This window comes from Miniopterus natalensis, chromosome 9 (genome assembly GCF_054644295.1).
Source record: "Miniopterus natalensis isolate mMinNat1 chromosome 9, mMinNat1.hap1, whole genome shotgun sequence".
In the NCBI taxonomy this organism is placed as follows: domain Eukaryota; kingdom Metazoa; phylum Chordata; class Mammalia; order Chiroptera; family Miniopteridae; genus Miniopterus; species Miniopterus natalensis.
In genome coordinates, this window is record NC_142089.1 from 41,588,191 (window position 1) to 41,610,770 (window position 22,580).

Genomic DNA, 22,580 nt, shown 5'->3' on the forward strand with positions numbered 1-22,580 from the left:
TGATTCCTTTGTGACCCCACTCAAGCCTCCTTGACCTTCAGTTTTTTTCACAAGTCCTAAGAACAATGTGAATCTTAAAATCTCTAAAATAGAAACCTACCTCAAATTTCCAACTTAGGGCGACAAAAAGGTTTGGTGAAAAGGGTCCCTGATAACCGACCGCAAGGGCGATCTGCACTTTGAGGTTCAGGATTGTCTGAGGTTCAGAGCTTCTCAACCAGTTCCCCTGGTTGAGGTTCAGGTGTGCCGCAGCCCCAGGTGGCCCGGCAGGAACTGGCTCTCTAAAGCCTCAGGCCCCAGGCACTGGCCTCCGGACTGTGGTAAGACTGTTCTAAATGTGCTCTTATGAGAAAACAGGTAGGAAGCCCTGTTCTAGGCGGGAGAGAAACCCACATGGGCCCAGAGTCTCCTCTGGCCCATCGTGTACACCTCTCCTGTGTTTCTCAAGTGTCCACTAGCTCCCTTAATGACAAACACCAACCCACTTCCACCTGTGTCCTGGGAAGGTAGCACAGGACCGACAGGCCAGAAGGTAGCAAGCAGTAAGACTAGAGGCACAATGACAAGTGGGAGCCCTTCCACCTGTGCTCTTAACCTCATGCCTCTCTGCCTCCTTGGGGACCTTGTTCTGTTGAAGATCATGTCCCACCCAATAGCTCCAAACTCTCCCACTGCCATCTCTGATGTGCATAATTTTGGTCACAGTGGGGGAAAAAATCGTCTGTTTAGAGGGAGACATATTCAGAAGGGAAAGCACTGCTTTCCTGGAGAAGGCTGGACCTGGGGCCTCCAGCTCACGCAGGCCCCAGGGATGCTGAGCAGTAGGAAGACCAAGGCAGCTCAGTCCACTTGCAGAGAAAAAGCAGCAGTGGACGGAGGGTTTCGAAAACAAGCCTCGGTGCTCTGAGTCACAGGTCGGAGGAAAAAGTCTTTGTCTAACCTTGTTTGGGTTTCCTATTGCAGCGACACATGGAAATACAAGCAAGCAACCCCCTGGGACAGAATTATTATACCTGGAGAATGATTCATGTGGCCCGGGCCCTTCGTTCCTTCCTTAGACCTCATCGGCACCATGATGACTAAAAATTATTGTCTGGTAGCAACGGCCCGCTGGCTAACAGGGCAGCAGGTGCCCTCCGCGCTTCACGTCCCCTGGCATCGGCCTGGCATCAGGACTGGGGAGCGTGCCCACCAGAGGCTCGGTGGGTGCCTGGAGCACACACGGATGGTGCAACACCGAGGTCTGGCCCAACACCCTGGCCACCCTCCAGGCCTGGCTTTTACAGCAAGAGACAGGGCGGGACATCACTATCCCAGAACAAACCAACTTAAGAAACGTCTGCCAGAAAAATGCGAAACAAATAAAATGAGTTGAGCTGCTCCCTGTGGAAGCGTTTCTTGAAAATGTCCACCGCGGTGACAGCCTTTTTCTGACTGTTCCAAATGAAGACTATCTTATTGCCAACAAAATGCTAGCATGAGGAGCAACATATGCGTCCCATAACATGAACGAAGGCCAGTGCAAGTGTGGTTTGCGGCAGGAGTATGAAGACCTGTATCACTCGCTCTTCCTTAGAGAGTCTTCTCCGTGTTCGCTGATTATAGTCTCGCCTGAGAACTATTCAACTCAGTCAGCTCTTATCACTCATCTACCGAATATATGCAAAGTACTGTGGAAGGCAGTGCAGTACAGTGGTTAAAAGACAACTTTGGAATCAGGTGGGCCAGGGGTTGTGTTCTGACTATTCCACCCACTCCCTGTGTGACCTCAATAAAGCTACATAACCTTTCTGTGCCTCAGTTTCCTCATCTGAATAATGAAGGTAATAACAGCATCTACCTTATAGGGGTATTGTGAGAATGATACTTAAACATCTTAGAATAAATAACGCCTGACTTTTAGTAAGCACGCAGTACTTGTTGGCTATTATTATTATAATCTTCCTGCACCTCAATTTCCTCATCTATAAAATGGGCATAATAACCAAACCTACCTCATAGGGTTGTTGTGAGGATTAAATAGAATAATGCATGTATGGTGTTTAGCATAATAAGTTATATGTAGTAAATGTGCAATAAATGATAATTATTGTTATTCCTAGATTCTCCCCAAATTACTTTAAAAAGAAGATACTCAGATCTGAATGATGGTCCATGCAACAAAGAAATTCTTTCTTTGAACAATTTCATTTTGTGACTATGCCACCCTGAGTCTCAGTTATGCACAAAACACTCTGCTTTGGGCTCATTAAACTCCACAGTGACTCTCCCAAGAGTTCTGATACTGATATGCCATCCACTCAGCTATTTAAGGGGCTATTTAAAATTCTGGCTTTGTAGTGCTCGCTTCAGCAGTACTAAAATTCTGGCTTTATAAACAGGGAGCCTGGTACACAGGCTTCTCCTGCAAAGCTTCTGAAGCCAGTCCATTTGGCTTGGCAGGGAACAAAAACGTGACATTTTATGATACCAAATACCAGAAGTAGCTCTCATAGCTGCTAACCTTATAGACCTCTTCCTCCATCCTAGCCAAGTGCTGAGCATGTTCCATGCATGACATCACTATGAAAAGGCCCTGGGGAAGTTCCAAGGTGTCCAAGGTCCTAGTTTTGTGTGAGCAGAGCTATGGGCGTAGTCTACCCCACACTTGGCTGCAAAGAACATGCACACAAATCCTGGGACAACTGCCTTTTCCTAGGGTGAGCCCCCAAACTCATCCAAGCGCAACTAGATTCCAATTATAAGGCCACTCCCACTATACTCTTGGTGGGGCAATCAGTTCAATGATATTTCCCCCTCTTTCTCTGATATTTGGCCAACCATGCCACCTAGTGGCCGGTCCAGCACACACATGGGTGTTTTCAAAAGGCTGGCGGGCCCATGGAGCACACCGTGCTCAGGACAAGAGGGCACCTGATGTATCACATCCAAAGTGAAGAAACTGGGGCCCAGGGAAATGAAGAAAATCGTCGAAAGTGAAAGAGAGAAGGAAGCCAATATGCAACAGTGTGGAAAACCTGGACCTCAGAGTTAGAACTTGGGTTTCAGGCTGTGTAAATTCTACCCTCAGCAAGATACACCCTTCAGCCATTCAAAATTGTTCAAAGAAAGAATTTCTTTGTTGTATGACTGAGCACCAGCTATGTGTCAGTCACTAACCAGGTGGTGGGGACATACTGATAAGCAAGGGGCACAGTCTCTGTCTTCACAGTCAAATGGGAAATGAGTATAATTACAGGGAATCAATAGTAACACCACCAGTTGATATGAATTAAGGAATCACTCTGCTGCCAGATACTGTGCCAAGAGCTTGAGGGGCACTAACCCGTAATCCTTGCAACAATCATAGGATGGGGGTGTGATTATCACTCCAGCTTGAAAAATAAGTGGAAAAACATTTACGCTATGAGTAATAAACTGAGGACTCTTATACTTTTCTAAGTTTCTGAAAATGAGGTTGTTGGACTAGATGCTAAGCAATTTTTAAGGTGTCTTTCCAGCTCAGCTTCTCCTGTACTTCAAGGATTTTGGAGGTAGGGCTGGAACTAGAAGCCCTACCTGACCATGAATCTAGTGTTCTCCCTTCAACATGATGCTAGTCGTTAGTAATAATAACTGGGAGTTAGTGAATGCTCACTATATGCCATGCCCTGAACTTGTATCAGCTCATGCAGTCCTAACAACCTATGTGATATCTTCACGATGGAAATAATTACCTGTGTAAAATATCAAGCTCTAAAATGGTTAAGACAAAAAAAAAAAAAGAAAAGGTTCCAAGATAAATGGAACTTTTAACCACGGATTTATCTGTGGACAGGGGACATCTTTAGAAAATAGAATGGGTGCTCATCCATCCTTATGTATTCAGTACCTAGCACCATGTCTGGGTTGCAAGGGTGCTGACTTCCAAAGAACTGGCAAGTAAAGCAAGGAATTCTGGTTTACGAGGTCATATGGTTTAAACTCCTTCCCAATAAAGGATTTCCCTCAAAATATTTATTAAAGAAATGTTTTAAAAAGTATGTGTGTATGTGAGTATGTATGTGTATGTGTGTATATGTGTGTGTCCATATGTGCACCCTAACCCTAAAATGTGTGTATGTGGGGCGCATGGTGGTAAAGACACAAAGAGCAAGATTCGCTCAGATCTTTCTTTGAGAGAAAGCCATATCTTTATTTAGGTTTTTTCCTCCTAATTTTCCAAGAAATATGTTATTTAGAGAAAAATGAGTAAAATGTATGAACTCAGATAAGAGACAAAAGTTAACATGTTGCTCTGTTTCCTTCTAATCTCTTCTCCGTGAGCTTTTTAAAGTAGCTGAAGCTGTGCTCTATTATACCATTTTATATTCTGCTCCTTTCCAGCAAAGGCACCTCCTTAGGTGATCACAAACTCTTCATAAGCATCATGTTTTAAAAACTCTTATTTTGACATAATTTCAGACTTAGAGAAAAGTTACAGGAATAATACAAAGAATTCTCCCACACCCTTCACCCAGATTTGGATCCCTGAAATGTCAACATTCTACATCCCTGCAGTGCCCCTGCAGGGGGGAGGGGGGATGTTGCTTTACCCCTAAATACTTCAGTGTATTTTCTATAAATAAGGAATTCTCTTACACAACCACACTACAATTAACATGCTACTATGATCTAATCTACAACCTTATTAAAATTTCAGCAACTGTCCCAATAATGTCCTTTACAGCAAAACAAAACCCAAAGTTCTACACTGCATTCAATTGTCTTCTCTCTCTAGTCTCCTTTAATCGGGTTACTCACCCTGGACTCACAGAAGTGAATATGCATGATTTTGAACGACTGCAGTATGATTATTTTACGTAAACGTCCCCTTAATATAAAATCTTGGACTGTTTTATTATTTTGCTAGAATTCCAAAATGACGCTCTTTCTCTTTCTGTCAAATACCTATTTGGCTTTTCTTCATTAATTTCTATATTAATGATTTATTTGTGGCATTAAAAGAATAAATATTTTAAAGCTGTTGATAGGTTAATAACTTTTTTCTAAAGCTCCTGTCCATTTGTACTCTCACACTGACGTGTCTACTCCACCTCAGGCTAATAGGCCTCACACACTGGCATGTTGTAAGATATATTTTGACTCAGAAAGAAAAAAAATAACATTGTACTGCTGTGCTAGTCGACTTCATCTTAAAACATGGTTACAAAGGGCGTTTTTCCTCCCAGGACACGGAATACATTTGTTCCCGTGTGTGCCTTCATTCATTCAGCAAATATTCACTGAGCATCTACTCCGTGCCAGTATTTTTCTGGGTGCTGACATCAAGGTCTCATGTAAAGAAATAAACAAGATAATACAGGTAATTCATGCTAAGGGTTATGAAGTATTCTGGTAACAAAGTTACTGGAGGGGTGCTCCAGGTGGAGACAGACAAGGGCCTGATACTTGGAGAAAGGGGACAGAGCCAGTGTGGCCGCAGCCAGGGAGCAAGGGAGAACCTCTCCAGTTTCGTCTCAGTACTTACCACAAAATCCCGTCAAAATGTCTATGAAATATTGTCCTTCACTGAAAATACAAACCCCTCTTCTGCCCTATCTCAATACCCATTTCTAAAGCCTGCCCTTCCCCTCCCTGTCTGTCCAGTCAGCAGAGCCTGAACTCCGGAGTGTTGCAATTTGTGAACAATAACGAAACCTTGAAAATGCTCTGAAATTAGAGGGCACTCACAAACCACTCCGGTGTTGCTCAGCCTTGCAATTATCTGAATATCAAGGAATCGCTAATGAATCAGGCTGCCTCACATTAGATTAATGGCCACTTTTGACGGAAAGGGGATAGATACACAAGAAGAAAGAAAGGTATGTGTGTGTTTTCTCCAAATAACAGGGGTGGTGGCTACAGCCACAGGCAAGGAGGGTGGATGTTCAGAAAGAAGAGGAACCAGCCTGTGCTGTGGACTGAGACTGGACCAGCAGGAACTCCAGGTCCCATTCCTTCCCCTGGGCTTTGTCAGAGTGAGTCAAGAACCAAGAGGGCTCTCCCAGGAGCTAGTCCTGGGGGATATACATGCGCCCCTCCCCGCAACTAATGCCTATTTAGTGCTTAGGACAATTGATTTCCATACAAGGGAGGGGATGTGGGGGAGCAAACAAATAATATTGTCCAAAAAAATTTTTTTTCTTACAGAAAAATTACATGAAATAAAAAATTAAAGTAGACAAAGTATATAAAAATATGACCAATAATCATTAGAAATCGGTCAATTAATCTGATGTATGAGTAACAACCTCTTAACAATACCATTCTCTCAAACACTGAAGTGCAGCTCAGGGTTTCTGAGAGCAGAGAAAGGAAAGAAACACCCAACTACTCTAAATGTTACTAACAGAAATGCCAGGATTGTACCCTCCACTTGGGGGTGGAGACCTGGAACAGTGAGATAGCAAACACTCATCCAGGGACATGCACGACCACTTGGTGAACAAAAGATAGATGAGATTTTTAATATGAAAGCACTTATTATAGAAAACACAATACAAGCTAAATAATCAGGTCAGATCTGGTAATTAAAAGCAGTTGAGTAATTAACATAGGATTAATGAAGGTGTCAGAATAAAATCATATTTTAACAAAAGATGAAATATATGGGAAGGTTTTTATATTTCAAACATTATCCTTCTTAGTCTGTTTTGCATTTTGCTTTTAAAAATTTACAAGAAATGTAGGAACTAGTACTAAAACAGATTAGTTAACATGTGACTGAAAGCTACTTTCCTGGCAGTTGTTAATAGTGAGCGTAAATGAACTGAGGCACCTAACTTAAACTTAGCAAGGATAAATAAAAAGATTTCAATGTGGGCAAGAGCGAGCTGAGTTTGTAAGTTAGGATCACTAATAGATATCCAGTGGGTGGCTGAGAATTCCTGTTTTCTGGTTGGTTTTCTGTCTCTGCCACAACCTCAAGGAGTGAAATGAGCCTCAAGACTGGTGAAGATTTGTTGTACCTAGCACTGGTGGCAGAGGCTTCAAAAAAAGTCTACTGTAGTTTAATGGGTGTGAGCCTTAAATCTGATAGCATTTTGACCATTTCACTGCTTATAGATATTTTTTTAAAAGCATTTAACCCTAAGTTTAGAATAATTGTTTCAAAGCAAAACAAACAAAAACAAAACCAAAAAACACCAAAACACTGAAAACCTTATAGACTGGGCCCCTTTCACTGTCCTGACTCAAGCAAGACTGACGATTTCTTTCCAGGTTATCAGTCGGAACAAGGACGGCCTAGATGGCTCATTTTACACAATTCTCTATTTATCCACCAGGGGGCGAAGTTGGCCAGCATTTCGCTGAAAAGAAAATTATTTTCAAACTTGTATTTTCACATAGTGGTAGAAAGATATTCATGTACAAAAAGGCCTTTCCCTCCTCCTGCTCCTTCTAAATATACTTAATTCTGGCTGATTAGAAAAGCTCTCCAGCCCTTTTGTGCAATAAGAAGGAAGGGCAGTGATTAAGGGCGGAGTGTGAGCAGAACACTTAATCAGCACAGCACTGTAGATTATCTGTCCCATTCTCCTAACTGGAGATGGGGGTCTGACAAAGATGATACAGTTTCAAGGGTATTCCTTTTCTTTCTTTCTTTTTTTTTGGAAAATTTTCCACTGGGCCTATACTGGCCAGCTGACACAACCCTCACATAGGTAGGGCTGGCTCCCTCCTAACCGGCTCCTTTGCAGGGGCTCCCTCAGAGCAACCACAAAGCCGCTGGAGGTCTGAAAGCACCTGCCTAACCTTCCTGCAGTAATGGTGGGACCTTTCTACTCCATGGAGATATCTGGTGATCAAGAAGTACCCCAGACAGCAATCCCTGGCTGGGCCTCCCTCCCCCTCACTTAAAGGGTTAGGAGCTCCCAGTGGGAACTTAGGTTCAGCTGCAGAACAGGACACACACAGGGGCAAAGCCTGTTCTTGAGGGAGAAGCAAACTGGAGTTTTAGAGTTTTGGTGATGGCAAACACAGCAGAGGGAAAGCCCCAGAGTGAGTGACAATTCTCCCCAGCCCAGGGACAGATTCAGTTTTTGTGAATCCTGAGCCTTATATAATTGGGAGTGGGGCTCTTTAGAAAAATAATACAAAATTAGGACTATCACATTAGTTACAAGGCATCAGCAGGGGTGGTTGGTAGTGAAAGACCATAAAGCTTAAGCTCCACAACTGGCATTAGCTCTGCAGCTGGCTCTGCTGGTCGAGAGGCGAGTTGGCAAGAGGTTCCCACAGCCTTGTCCATGTAATGCTAATGGGAGGTCCTGAGGCTCAGCTTCTGCCTCAAGGAGTGAGCTAAGGAGCTAGGGAAGAATGCAAGGTGGTCAGTGGCCCGGAGGGCAGCAGAGCACATTCTACAAGGCTTGATTTTGCAGAATTCATAAACTCAGGATGAAGTCCTGATCAAAAGGCCCCCATGAAGCCAGCAAATCAGCTCTCAGATCAAGAGAAACTATGTTAGGGGTCATGAGCATGAAAAATGGTGATTGAGCAGTGTTTCCAAATACTAGCTTCCTCTTGGGGTTATTATCAAGTGCACTTAGGTGTGATGGTGGAGAAAACCTACCCAGAGACAAGGTCAAAGGCTTCCTTGTGGTCTTAGGGAACAGGGTATCAGCGAAAGCCTGGCTGCCAACTCAGAATCTCTCCCACACAGGCAGATTTTCTCAGACCAGGTTCACCTACACACTTCTGACCCCATCGATGGGGATGTTACCACGAGCCAGGCCTGGCTTCACAGCAGTAGCATCTTCCCAACAATTCCAAGTTATTTGCATATCCGAATGGGATGCTTGCAAGGGAGCTCCAGCCCCAAGCCTGGACAGGTTTCAAGCACAGGATGAGGGGCAGCTTTTAGGGGGATTCTTGTATTAGGCCAGAGATTCACAGTTAATACAAGATCCTAAAGTGGAAGTTTCCACTGCAGCATCAAGATTCAACAGATGGGAAATTCCAAAGCAAGGGGCCAGACCATGATGAGTAAATTTCAAAGAAGTCGGCCTAGCTGGCTCAGAGACCCAGAGAAAGAATACAAACAGGCTCAGGACAGTGGAAAGTGACAGGGGATTCCTCAGAAATGCTCTGGTTCCCTCCTCCCCAAGGTGGGTGGGTGGAGGGGTCAGCCTTTCAGCTCAAGTCTGGAGAAGGGATTTCAAAGGCAACATCTGGAAGGCAGGGAACATCTGGCGGGCTTGATCTGTGCCTCTAGAGTTTGGGGATTGGTACGTGACATCTGCCTGAGAAGCCAAGTGTGAGAGGGGGGCTGCAGTGGCCTAAGGTGGCAGAGTAGAAGGCCAGATAGAACAAAGAGACTGCTTGCCCCCTCCCCTCATGGTGGGGGAGGGGCTGTTAAAGGAATGTGAACTCTGGGCATCAGGAATGCCAGCCTGGGTCTCTTTAAAACAGGTTCTACCCAAGAGGGCCTTAGCCTGAGGGTGAGAGGACCCCAAAGAGAAGACCTGAATGGAAGCCAGAAGCTGCTGGAAGATGTTAGCAACTGGCAGAGGGACAGGCACTGCCAGAGTCCTGGGAGGTCCCAGGTGGAAAGTCCAATGGGGAGTCCTCAAGAAAGCCACAGAGGCAGCCAAGAGAGAAAAGGGTCCCTTTACCCATTAGCCAGGCTCAGAGAGCCCAGTGCAAGGTGGGATTGTAGCAGTCAGGTAAGATCTTTCCTCTCTCTCTCCTCCTCACCTGGGGAGGCCTGAAGTGGTGCGTGGGTAGCTGGAGGAGGGGGCCTCACTGGCAAGACCAAGGAGAATCTTCTGTTAGAATGAATACTGACTGTTCATAGAGTAGAGTGAGCATTTCCAGGTTCCAAAGTGAATGTGCGTGTATATGTGTGTGTGTGTGACTTAAAGTGGCCTTAGGACTTTATATTCCCTAAGAGTAACCAGAAAAGTCATAGGCCTGACCAAGTTTTTAATCAGAAAATGAGGAAAAACATACCCCATTGAGTAAAGTTTAAAGGAACAGTGGGAGACAAGAATAAATCTGTGCCTTAGTTAAGTCCCACAAGTCACATTGTGCCATGTGCTAGTGACAGCGAACCTTTGCTAAGCACTGACTATGTGCCAGGCATGTGGCCAAGGACCTTATAGACATTACATCATTCAGTCCCCCAAACAACTCCACGAAGCAGGTTTTATTATCCCCTTTCACAAATGAGGAAACTATGGCTAAGAGTGGTTAGGCAGCTTTCCCAGAGTCATACAGGAAGGTAAGTAAAGTAGTAGAGTGGACTCAATCTCACATCTGCCATCTAACCCTGAACTCTTATTGTCCCAGATGAGTGGATTTCAGCAGACAGTTGTGACTGAAGCAGGACAGGGACTTGGGTCCTGCTCATCCTTCCCTCTCAGTAGTCCTTGAGCTAGAAAACCAAAGAGCAGAGTTTAAAAACCACTGCATCATGACCTCGGTGATCACTCCCAATTCTGGGATTCTATGATTCTATCTATAAGTGGTAAGGTGGAGAGACATGGACCCACAACAGCAGACATGAAGAAGAAGAGAAACTTAGGGTTTGTATCCCATGTTTCCAGAGAGACAGCCGGAAGGAGTTTGTTCCAGCAGGTGGTACTATACCCACACCCAAAGTTCACAGAATTATAGTCATGTGTATAAATATACAGTTCAATAATGCACATTAAGCACTTAGCACCAAGCCTGGCACCAAAGTAAGCATTAGGTAAATGGCAACTGCAACTGTGAAAAGTTGACACATATGCCTAAAAACCTCAACATGTAATTTAATGCAACATACTCAGCCACTGACATCACTGTTTCTGCTCCATAAGGAGCTCTGTTTATCATGGATGCTAAACTTCACTAGTCGAGCCAAGACAAGAAATGAACACATATGACTAAGCTAGCCAATTCTAAAACAATTCAAATAAGTCTGAAGCAATGGCTCTTAAGCAGGAGGGGAGCACAGGATCCTATGAGAAAATGATGGAAGCATGATCCCTTTCTCCAGGAAAAAACAGAAAGAGTATACACACAATTTTGCAAATAATTATAGATGCCCATTCATTGATTCCTTCCATCGATTACAGATTTATTGAAGGCCATTCATTGTTTCCAGCTTAATAACCACTCCTGTGGATCCTGAGGCTGTAACATGACGTCCTCAGGTCAAAAGCTACCTACCCACAGTGGAGCCATTTATCCTCGCTCTCTCCAAATGCTCATTGTTGCTGGTCTTGATCATGACACCAAATCTGGAATGGGTAGTAGGTGTCGTTGACGCTGAATCTAAGTTTAAACCTTTCAAGTTTAGTGGACCCCAAATTAAGAATTTCTAAATCAGTGGACTCTAGTACCTAGAAATTTTATCTTTCCTTCCTTCCTTCTTCTGGTAACAAAATTCCTTCTTTTAAAATAGGGGGCCCCATTCCATGTGATTCTCCTTCTCTAGATTTGAACTTGAGCAAGGCATGGCCAAACAGATACTGCTTATTGTCTTACTCCTGGCTAAGTTGACTCAGGTGAGAAATCTGAACTGAGCCAACTAAGAATCCTCCTTGGTATTACTGTTAGAACAAGAGCAAAAGAGGCATTGAGATCCAAGGCTGTGAGGATGACAGAAACGTAATGCTGATGGCTAGCTCTGGCACTACCGTGAGAGAGAACCTGCCCGTAAAGAAGCTGGCAAGAGTTAAGCAGAGCCAAAAGATGGAAAGAGTGGAAGGTAATGGCCTGATGATGTCTTCTGAACCCCTGGATACAGCTATGCCTGAAGGTCACGCCAGCATGGACATCTTAGTCATGGAAGTCAGACAACTAATTTAAGTTGTACTTCTGTTACTTACAAACAAAGTAATTCTAACTAATAAGCCTGGTCTAAATGAAAATAAAGCTCAAAAGGAAATTTCCATTCCTGGGGAATCCTTGCGGAATTCTAGGCTCCTCTCTGACAATGATTCTTACTGAATTAAAATTTTTTCATCCTGTGACATTTTTGTAAAAAAATCTAGGCTTAACATTATTGTCCTACCACCCTCTGGCCCTGACGGTTCATCTTACAGCACTGCCACCAACCAGGCACCACCTCTTGCACTAAATATTAAAGTGACCAACCAGAAGAAGAGTCTCAGTAGTGGACAACAGTAGCCCAGGTGACAGTTTGCTACCACCAAACACACACATGGGGTCCACTATTGCGCCTTGTCCCACGAGCTTCTCAAACGGCCCTGGCTCTCCCGAAAGGTACTGAACACTCCAGGATCATGAATGTCCTAGAACCATGGGGCTTAGAATGGAAGGAGAGACACATCTGGGGCAAGGAAAATGGGCCTCACAGGTCACAGTGGCCAGGGTCAGTGCAAATTCTGTGTATAAAAAGCCACTCCACAGGCTGGGTCGGGGCGTGGAATGATTTGGGAGTAGGGAGAAAGAATAGTGACAGAGTACTTCTAGGAAGTTGTTTATTTCCCTTTAGAACGGGGATGGTAAGTAGATTTCAACTCATGCGCCAAATCTAGTCCACAGCCAAATGCCCAGGCTCAGCATCACGAGCCACGACAATCTGGGAAGTCTACTGGCGGGGTGGGGCTGGGAGATGAATATATGTGTTGTTCCAGCTGAAACCATTACGTTTTATCCATGGATTAAACAAGGCCAACAGAGAAACGCAACGCTGGACTGGTAGGGCTTTTCTTGGACTGCACTCAGAGTTACATCATGCGCCGGGGGGAGTCCTCATCATTCGTTACTATAGGGACGTTGATCTGTACCTTACGTGGTGTTCTGTTTGTGAGCACCCTGAAGAAATTACTCTACATCTTGAATCATGATGAACCTTGTTTCTTTTGAGTCACTAGTGGTTTTACATTCCAGCCACCATGATACTGACCATTCAGAAGCTCAGAGACAGGAGTGTGGGGCCTGCTGGCAAATATAAGGGCTCCCCCCAAGCACTGGGGGCTGGACTTTACCAGGGCACCTCACTTTTCCTTCCCCACAAATTTCCTTCCTTCCTTATTTTTCTGAATCTCATTCTATTATACATGTGTTTAAAAGCCACCTCAAAAATCTTTGAAAGAAGACAGGCATATATACTAGGTCAACAGCAGTAAATTTTAAAAGGTAAAGCAAATCAGATGGTGAATGGAGAACCATTTTACAAACACGGCCTGTTATGGGGAAGCTCCAAGGCAGTGGCCTTGGGTCAGGAACAGCCCTGGGCCAAATTGTCAAGTCAGCAAATATCTCAATCCTTCCCCCTCCCCTTCTTGCCCTCCGAGTATCCCCCCCCCCACACTCTGTCCTTCCTTGGGGACTGCTCTCCTGTCCCCAGCTCCTCCCAGCAAATCAAAGTAGATCCCACTTCTGTAGGACCTTGTACTCGATACCAGTAAGTTGTCAGTGGTTCATAGCAGCCTAACCAAGTATTTCCTCTCTCAGGGGTGAGTACATTTTAACCAGGTATTTTGAAGAGGGAAAAAACCAAAGGACTAATTCACTAATGGTAGAAAAGGCTGTAATTATTGTACAGATGCAATTGAAAATCTCAATTACTTCTATGAAAAGGGTGTAATTATTGTACAGATGCAATTGTAAATCTCAATTAATTCTGTGTAAAGCAGCTAGCATATAGTCAGCAGTCAATAAACGGTAGACATTCTTTAAGACTACTGTTGCCCTGGTCGGTGTGGCTCAGTGGTTAGAGCGTCGGCCTGCAGACTCAAGGGTCCCAGGTTCAATTCCGACCAAGGGCACGTACCTTGGTTGCAGACTCCATCCCTGGCCCTGGTCGGGGCAAGTGTGGGAGGCAACCAGTTGATGTGTTTTTCTCACACTGATGTTTCTGTCTCTCTCTCTCCCTTCCACTCTCTCTGAAAAGCAATGAAAAAAAATATCCTCGGGTAAGAATTAAAAAAAAAAAAAAAAAGACTACTGTTGCTGTTATTACTTATCCCCCGCACCCCCACCCCCACTTGAATACTCACTGCCTATTCCCCTATCATTACCATGACCACTACCATGAAGGTAACTGCTCTTCTCTTAATACTGGCTAGCTGTAGATCCACATCAATTAATGAATTTTAATGATATTCCATGGTCTATAAAGCACTTACACGTCCTTTTTTATCTTCTTGGCAATCCTCAAGTTAAATATTATTCCCCTTTTACAGATGAGGAAACTGAAGCTCAGAAAGGTTGAGTTTATGAGGTCCCAGAGCCAGGAAGTAGCAGAGCCAGGGCCCAAATCCAGTTCTCATGTAAATTTCTTGTTCTTTCCCTAACAAGTGGTTACCAACTAATAGCAATCATATCAGAATCATCTGAGCACCCTAAGATTCCCAGGGTCCACCCTAGACCTTATGAATGTGGACAGCCCAATGGAAGGGACTAAGAGCTTGTATTTCAATGGTGCCTCACATGATCCAGGTGAGCGGCCAGTGGGTGACCAAGTGCAGTGTCCATGCTGCTTCCCGGTTGGCTAAGTACCTGCTGTCCTCTCAGCCCTGTGCTGACTACTGCAAGGAAGGCAGGGGTAGACTTCTGCTCTCAAAGCGCTGACAAAGCAACGGAGGAAGCAACACTAGCCAAGGTGAAGAGTCAACCACCAAAGAGTATTTGGCTTTAAAGTGGTTCAGAGCAGGGACGATCACAGGTGGCAGGGACAGGCAGGGAAGGCAACGTTACAGGGAAGGGAAGATTCTACTGGGCCCTGCGGAATGGGAAGGGTTTCCAAGTAGAGAAGGGGTGAGAAGCCTGAGGTGTCCTTGACAGAAATGCTAGAAAAGGAATAGTGAGAGGTGAGAGGGGAGGTGGAGCCAGATAATGAAAGTGGAGAAACCAGAGTGGAGTTTAGGTTAGTATTCTGGGTGCTATGGAGGCACTAACAGTTTTTGAGCAAATAAGTAACATCCTGAAAGATAAATTGAAGGATGATTGGTGTGGTGGTGCTGTACAGAATGAAGGGAGGGTTAGAGAGTGGAAAACCTGGTATTGGAAAGACTACTTAGGAACCTGCAGAACTGCTTGGGATGGAAGATAGTAAAGAGTAAGACCAGGATTCTGGGATGAAAGGACAGGCTGTAAAATGGGAGTGTAATCTGAGTCCTCTCACTCTCCATGTGCTTTCATTTGGTCACAGCTGTTTCCATATGACTCGAACACTGCATGGTAAATTGTAAAAACAATCTTTCCTTCTCTGTATCCATGCTCCTTGCAATGTAATTCTGCAGCTCTCTTCACCAAGAGGTAGAATCTGTATCCATAACCTTTTTTTTTTTTCAAATGTATCTTTATTGATTTCAGAGAGGAAGAAAGAGAGAGAGAGAGAAACATCAACAATGAGAGAGCTGTCACTGATCGGCTGCATCGTGCATGACGCCCCCCACGGGGGACTGAGCTCGCAACCTGGGCATGTGCCCTGACTGGGAATCAAACCTCGATCTCCTGGATCCTAGGTCGATGCTCAACTGCTGAGCCATGCCCGGCCAGGCTATATCTGTAACCTCTTGAATCTAGGCTAGCCACATAGCTTCCTTTAGTCAACAGAATGTGATAGAAGCAATGATGTTCTGACAGTGACAGTTCTGAGCCTTGGCCTCATGGCACTTCTGTTCGCTCTCATAACCCGCCCAACCCTCATGTGAACAAGTCAGGGGAGCCTGCAGAACAGTGAGACACATCTTAGTCATTGTCATCCCTCCAGCCAAGAGCCAGGTGACCTCCAGAAACAAAGCCTAGCTGACCTGGCGTGGAGCTGACTGTAGATACATCAATGGCCCCACCTGAAACCAGAAGAATCACACAGCTCAGCCCAGCCAAAATTGCCAACCCACGGAACTGTGGGATGAAGAAATGATTGTCATTTTTAGTCAGTCAATTTTAGCTCAAATTTCTGTATATATATTTGGGAATGACTTGTTACTCAGCAAAAGCTATCTGTTACACACTGCAAATAACAGTATTGCCACAACAGCAGGGAGTGATGTCACAAGAAAGCTCCAGAAGCTTGCTCACTTAAAAATTATATTACTTTCCTAGCTCTAATGGCAGTTTTCTACCCCTGCAGAACTGCTATCTCACAACAATCACATTCAAGTTCAAAGATAGATGAGAGAAAAAATAGAGCAATAAGAAAGCTAATATGTTATAGCTGTGAGCCAATTTTCATTACAACACACTGCAAGGGACTGTCTGCATTCCTTGGCTGAAGTGAACCTGTTGTTGTGGATACTGCCTGAGACAAGCAGACCATCAACAGGGGCCTGGAAATAGTTTCATTACAAAACATAAACACAAAAACAAAAAAACACCCCACCTTTTTATTTTAATAGTATTTGGCATATAATCACAGGTCTGTTCCCTGACATTGTTCTTAGCCAAAGAACATGGATTGATCTTTTCCTTTTTTTTTTTTTTTAAGGCATGGAAACATCTTAAGTCATTTCAGAGAGAGAAAAAAAGTGTGAATAAATAGATATCTAATCATAGTACTGGTAGAGATGCATCTAACTTAGAAGCGTGAATATCATTTCAAAAATAATGTCAGTCACTTTGTTTTAAAAATGAAAAAGAACTTACCAGGAAGACTGTGTGTGGGCCCACCGTTTTCAGGTTTCAAGTGGGGGAATGAATCTGAAATAGAGTCAAACAAAACACCCCATAAGTAAATCACATTTGGAAAGGGTGTGCTTTCAATCCCAAGTGACTGACACAATGTTGAGTGTTATTCTTTTAAAGATTAGCAAAGCTTTTTCTGGCTGGCTCCTGATGGAATAGGGAGCGTTTTTCGCCCACATATTTCAACTTCCTGAATAGAGAGCATTCTCTCATCTACTTCAGGGAGTGCTGAAAGGCTGAGCCTAGTATAACTATAAATGGTAGTGTTTTCGTCCAAACCCCTCCAAGTCAGCGGAAGCCTCCCTAGTTGCTGCTCTTGCCTTAGTCCCTCAACCCCCCTTCTGCCAGGACCACTCCATGGCTCCCTTTACAGAACCAATTAAAAAACAGCCGGTCCAGTATAACTTGACTGGCAATGGGAGGCGTGTGGAAGGCTTTCCAATAGTGGCCGCCTTATCACAACCACAAAATTTTGTTTTATTGACAATGGTGAGCCTAAGGCAGTGTTTTTCAATAGAAATATAACACAAGCCACATATATAACTGTATACTTTCTAGGAGCCACATTAAACAGGCAAAGGATATAGACAAAATTAATTTTAATAATACATTTCATTTAACCTATTAAAATACTGTTATTTCATTGTGAGCAATATAAAAATTATTAATGAGACATTTTACTTTTCCATACTAAATCTTCAAGACCCAGTACATCTCAACTCAAGCCGGTCACATTTCAAGTACTCAACAGTCACAGTGGCCAGCGACTACCCCACCAGACAGTACAGATACAGAGAATCTATTCTTGGCCCTCAGGTACTAGGCAAGGCTCCAAAGTGAGTTGAATACATATGGAGATTTTATTCATCTATTTTCCTGCTCCTAGTAATCTATCATTACCTCATTCATGATGTCATCTTAGTAGAAATAATAATATAATAACAGCAAATACTTATATAGCACTTACTATGTGCCAGGAACTGTTCCCAGCATGTTCCTATGTTACCTCAATTAATCCTCACAATAACTTCACGAGGGAAGCATATTATATTATTCCCACTCTGTAATGAGGAAATTGAGGCACAGAGAGGTTAAGTAACTTACTCAAGGTTACAAGACAGTGACAGAGCTGGGATTCTAATCCACAGAGCCTGCCCCCCGAGCCCATGTCCTTAGCCACTGTATTCTCAATTAAACTTGAACAGCTCAATATAAGATAATTGCTTTCAGTTTTAATTATAACCTCGAAGTGATCCAAGGCTGCTCCCCTGATACATGGTCAGGTAATAGCAATGACGGCGGAGAGGAGTGGATGTGCTAGCAAGTTAACTTAAAAACAATTTGGGGTAAGAGCACAAGAACCACAAGCCTGGGGTCAAAAGATGGCACTTGGTCTGGGAGCCTGTTTAGATGACCAAGGTGGGATGCAGGGGGAGGTCAATGTGGGGGTGTCTGGAAAATTTTGTCTTCATGATTTTTCTGAGAGAAGGATCTATCACTTTCATCCACTTCTCAAAGGCCAGCGTGGCTCAGCAGTTGAACATCAACCTAGGATGCAGGAGATCATGGTTTGATTCCCGGTCAGGACACATGCCAGAGTTGTGGGCTCGATCCTCAGTAAGGGGGGTGCAGGAGGCAGCTGATCAAAGACTCTCTCATCATTGATGTTTCTATCTCTCTTTCCCTCTCCCTTCCTCTACTCTGAAACAAATAAAAACATATATATTTTTTAAAAGGGACCTGTAAAACAGCCATCTCAGCAGGGGTAGGGAGTAAGAGAGGAAGACCTGGGTAAAAAGGAATCAAGGAAACACATCCTTTTCACTTCATTAATCTGTGGTCCCCAAAGAAATCACACCTAGTGAGAAAAATCAGATACACAAATGTGAACTCACTATCCAAATTATAGGGAAGGAGGTTTTTCAGTGACGCTTAGAATCAACAGGCCACAGGCCAAGGCCAGTGAGGGATGCAGCTGCCCAGTCTCGCACGCTGAGCCCTGAACCTGCTGAAAGTTCTGCAGTGCTTCTTCCACGTTTTAGGATCAAGTCGAAGTTCCTTAGCCCAGTCTCCAAAGCCCCTGCGATCTCATGCCTGGTTCCCTTCTTGTGTCCTCTCCTCCCCTAGGCATCCTGTCCTTGATCCACACAGACCTAGTTACAGGCCCCTAAACGCCCCATACTCTCACTCCTCTCCACCTTTGCAGATTCTGTTCTTTTGTCAAACGTCTCCTTTCCCGATAATATCAGCCTATCTTCAAATCTCCGTTCAAAACTCATCTCCTCTGGGAAGCCTTTGAGAACTCCCTCAGCTGGCTGAGAGGCAACTTCTCTTCATTCCATTCAATCAATAATTATGCACTGCTACTACTGATAATGACAAGGGCTTGTTTTTATGGGGCTATGTCCCAGGCACTATTGCAAGTGCTTTGTGTGCTTTAATCCACTTAGTAACCATATGAGGTAGGTTCTTTTATTACCCCATTTAACAGGTGAGCAAACTGAGGCACAGAGGTTAAGTCAGCAGACTAAGGTCATATGGCTTATAAGTCACAGAGCCAGACTGTGAACCCAAACAATCTGGTTCCGGAGCCTGCACTCCTAACAGTCGCACCATACCTGCCTCCCACTGCCTTCTACTCTCATGGTCATTGTACTTCCCTCTGTTACTGCAAGTGGCTTCAGTGTTTTCGGTTTTTGTTTACTGGTCTCTTCCCACTTGTTTGCACAATCTGAAAGTCAAAAATATGTCTAACTCATCTTTGTCTTTCCAGGACCTAGCAAGGTGTTTGGTTCACAGTAGTTGCTCAAGAAAGGCACACACAGGAAAACACTGGAACAGCACTGGAAGGATGGGACAGGGCTATAAACTCGTGCCTAATAAAAATCCACTGGGATAAGGAGCCTCTGAATGTATAGTTTAGCAAAGCAAGCTTTAACTTCATCTTCTAAACTGAGCCATTGCCAAGGGGATGGGTCATTTCCCAGGTCTGTTCAGTAGAGAGGAAATAAACGCAACTCGGAGCTTGGCCAACTTGATCACATCTCTAACTAGTTCATCAGCTTCATTTAACTTTGCACATGGATCAATGGATCTAAGTAATAACATGCCTTCTGAAAGGTGTGGCTGACCATTATAAAGGAATGCCAGAAAAGATATTTCCTTTAAAAAATGCAATAGTCAAGAAAAAAAGGACACAAAGTCCTGCTTCCTAAGGTTTTCTTGGTTTCAAATAACTCAATATGAGCATATTCCAAGTACTTTTTTTAAACAACAGTCTCATGTTGAAAATCTCCTTTTGCTGTCCAGACATGGCTTTGCCATTCACTACACTGGATGGAGTTCCGTAAAATGTTTCCTCCCATTACTATTTAAACTCCCCTTGGATGGATGAATATAAAAAGTGACCTTATAGGAGGCCACTCTCCTCTTTCTCTAATAGTGGGAAAGACAAAAGTTCCAAGATCTGGGACATACACAGATCTCTAGGGAGAAAAAAAGCTCTTTCTAGCTCACGTCAGAGCTAGAAAGGACTGTGGACCAGCCTTCCCTCTCACAGATAGATGCAATTAGCCATAATGCCCACCCTTCCCAAGGCACCCAGAATGTAAAAGAAACTATAAACTTCCCATGTAGTATATGGATGTCAGCATCATCTCAGCTATTAGCAACCAAGTTATAAACTGTATTTTGACTCTTGCTATCTTATCTCTTCCACAATAAATATTAACCTGTTATTGAGAGATTTAGAATACAAATTGTGTGCTGAGCAGAGTTGTAAGAGCTAGAAAGACAGCAGTGAAGGAGGTAAACAAGGTTCCTGACATAGGGGGTCTCTCATTTTAATGGGAGGTAGAAAATAATTATACAAAGAGAGCTTCAAAGTTCTTTAAAAGTTCCATATAAGCAGGGGGTGATGGGAACTACCGAAGTGTTTAATAGAGTCTCTGGTAGCTGTATGGAGGAGTCTGGAAGAGGCAACAGCAATGAACAGATCAATGGTGACCAATTATGAGGCCATTCAATTGTTCAGGTAAGATAAGATGATACCTTGGGTCTCCAGGAGTCATGGAGAGAAGTGGATGGATTCAGTATAAGTTCTGAAGGTAAAATCAGGACCTACAGATAAAGTAGATGTGGGAGATGAGGAGGAAGGGGTCGAGATGACACTTAGTTTTTGGCTCAAGCAACTGGGTCAGTGATGGCTTTGTCTGGGGAGAAACAGGATGAGAGAGGAAAGAAAATCGAGAATTCTGATTTAACCTTGTTAACTTTGAGACATCCAAGTAGAAATGTCAAGAAAGTATTAAAAAGTGTTGAACTGTGCTGTCCAACACAGTAACCATTAGCACATATGGTAATTTAAATTTAAATTAAGTATAATTAAAAACTCACTCCCCAGTTACATGAGCCACATTTCAAGTGATCAGATGGACACAGAGGCGACCACCTGATTGAACAGCACGGGATAGAGCATTTCCATCACTGTAGTCTATTGGGCAGGACTTGTCTAGAGCACACACGATAATTTGCTAGACTCCTTTCATTACTATAAAGTTTATTGCAATTATAAAATACAATATTACAGTAGTTTGTCATCTGCAGGGGATATGTTCCAAGACTTCCAGTGGATGCCTGAAATTGTGTACAGTACCGAACTTACATATACTATGTTTTTTTCCTATACATATACATGCATATGACAAAGTTTAATTTATAAATATGGCACAGTAAGAGACTGACAACAACTAATAATAAAATAGAACAGTTATATTATAATAAAAGTTATGTGGAGGTGGCTTCTCTCTTATAGCTTACTGAACTATACTCAGCCTTCCTCTTGTGATATGAGATGATAAAATATCAAAGAGATGAAGTGAGGTGAATGAAACATTATTAAGTAAAATAAGAGTTACTTGAACACAAGCACTGCAATACTGACAGTTGATCTGATAAGCGAGATGGCTACTAAGTGACTAACGACAGGGAGTATACAACACGGATACGCTGGACAAAGGAACGATCCACGTTCCAAGTGGGACAGAGTGGGGCGGTGCAAGGCTTCACCAACTACTCAGAACGGAGCGCAATTTAAAACTTACGAGTTGTTTATTTCTGGAATTCTCTATTTAATATTTTCGGACTGAAGTTGACCGCAGGTGACAAACTGCAGAAAGTGAAACCGTGGATATGGGGATTACTGTATAGCCCTGGGAGGATCTTGAGCTTTGAATGGCAATTGGATTCTGATCTGTCTGAACGTATTGGTTTATAGTCTCATTTTAATCTTCTAGAAAATAATATTATAACATAGGCACTGGATGCGAGTGGAGTGAGCACTAGATTTACAGGCCTGGCTTCCAGCTGTCTTCAGTACCAGTGCCTTCCAGTAAATCACTTAATAAGCTGTCCCTCAATTTCCCCACCTACAAAACAGGGAGCTACCCTGAAGGGGCTGTATGAGAAGCATGTGGGAGAATGCTTCCCGCTCCAGAGACATCTCCACTGCTCTCTAGTCAGGTCGATTATGTTTTCACTTGCAAATTCTGACATGATGTTATCTCAAAGGGCAAAAGAGACATAAAAGGGCCTTTGAAACACAAAAGACCCGACTGTAGGCATAAAGGGTACATGTAAAGCAAGGGTGAGGCTAAGTTGAGAGAAATATACCCTGTGCCTCAAGTCCATCACAGAAATTTGTCTGTTACTAGATGTTGGCAGAGATACTGACTTTACAAAGTAATGTTATATGTATGCGCTCAAGAATCACAAATGAAGTCTTGAGCCCCAAAGGTAAAAGACAGTAGGAACTCAAATGGTGACATTTCCCCCCATTGTGCAAGGGCTTCTGTCCCAGGGAAGGACACACCCCGAGTGGGTGAACTGGCCTACTTTAACCAAATGGTGCCACCCCATTTCTCTGCCTTGACACTGGCTCCTGTCCAGAAGAGCTGGTCTGGGCTGTTCATATT

General features: G+C 43.6%; 1 protein-coding gene across 1 annotated transcript in view; it reads right to left on the minus strand.

Moving 5' to 3' along the window:
- Positions 1-22,580, minus strand: part of GNG12 (G protein subunit gamma 12) — a 114,638-nt gene that overhangs the window by 49,541 nt on the left and 42,517 nt on the right. The window contains exon 2 of the mRNA XM_087820509.1: positions 16,570-16,623. The gene's annotated coding sequence lies outside the window, so the exon portion shown is untranslated. The remainder of the gene's footprint in view (positions 1-16,569; positions 16,624-22,580) is intronic.